Raw genomic sequence first — 781 nt, 5'->3', positions numbered from 1 at the left:
ACCGCAAGCCTGCTCCCTTCTTAGTTCCATACATTTCGGACTTTTTTTTTGTCTTCTACACCGTAGAGTATTTCCTCTACATCCTCTTGAATATCTTCTGTCGTCGCCCTGACTTTCAGTGAGTTTCCCATGTACAGCTCAGAGGCTTGTTTGACCAGTTCCATCAGTTCGTTGTGGTTGCTCGAGTCGCTTTTTTGGGGGTCCGCGTTTCGATAGATGGTGTCAGGTGGTGCTTGAAGTCTGTTGTTTACGTCGTATTTGAAGTTATAGTATATTTTGCACGCCTCGTTACTTGAATATCCGTTCTCAGTTCCACAGTCATCGACCGCTCCGATGCTTTTTTCCGTCAGCAGTTTTTTTTTTCGTGAGCTTCAAGCGCCGCCGCCGCAATCTCTGCCGCTTTTGTTTTGTTCTCATTTAACTGCTTGACGAAGCTTAAAGGTTCAATCGCTAAATTCAAGAAAGCACATAATGCTTTAAATTCTTACTGATTTATAATATTTGTGGGTGTTCCCACGCTTCTCTTGGTTGCTTGCGTCCACACTAGCAGAAAAACGACGCAATACTTGCCAATGCGCATATTCCCTTTACCCAGCCTCACTCACCTTTGAGAATTTTCAAGCTTCAATTTTTTTTAAAAAATAATAGATTACCACCAAGATATGAATCTTGAAAGAATCATATGTGCTTCATTTCGTGCATAGCCTGCCACATGTACATATTTTGAGGACCGTGCTACGCACACGACCCAATTACAAAAACGCAACCTCTGTTTCTTATT

The sequence above is a fragment of the Trypanosoma equiperdum genome (genome assembly GCF_001457755.1).
Source record: "Trypanosoma equiperdum strain OVI genome assembly, contig: ctg_1006, whole genome shotgun sequence".
Taxonomy (NCBI): domain Eukaryota; phylum Euglenozoa; class Kinetoplastea; order Trypanosomatida; family Trypanosomatidae; genus Trypanosoma; species Trypanosoma equiperdum.
This window is presented reverse-complemented; position numbering follows the sequence as displayed.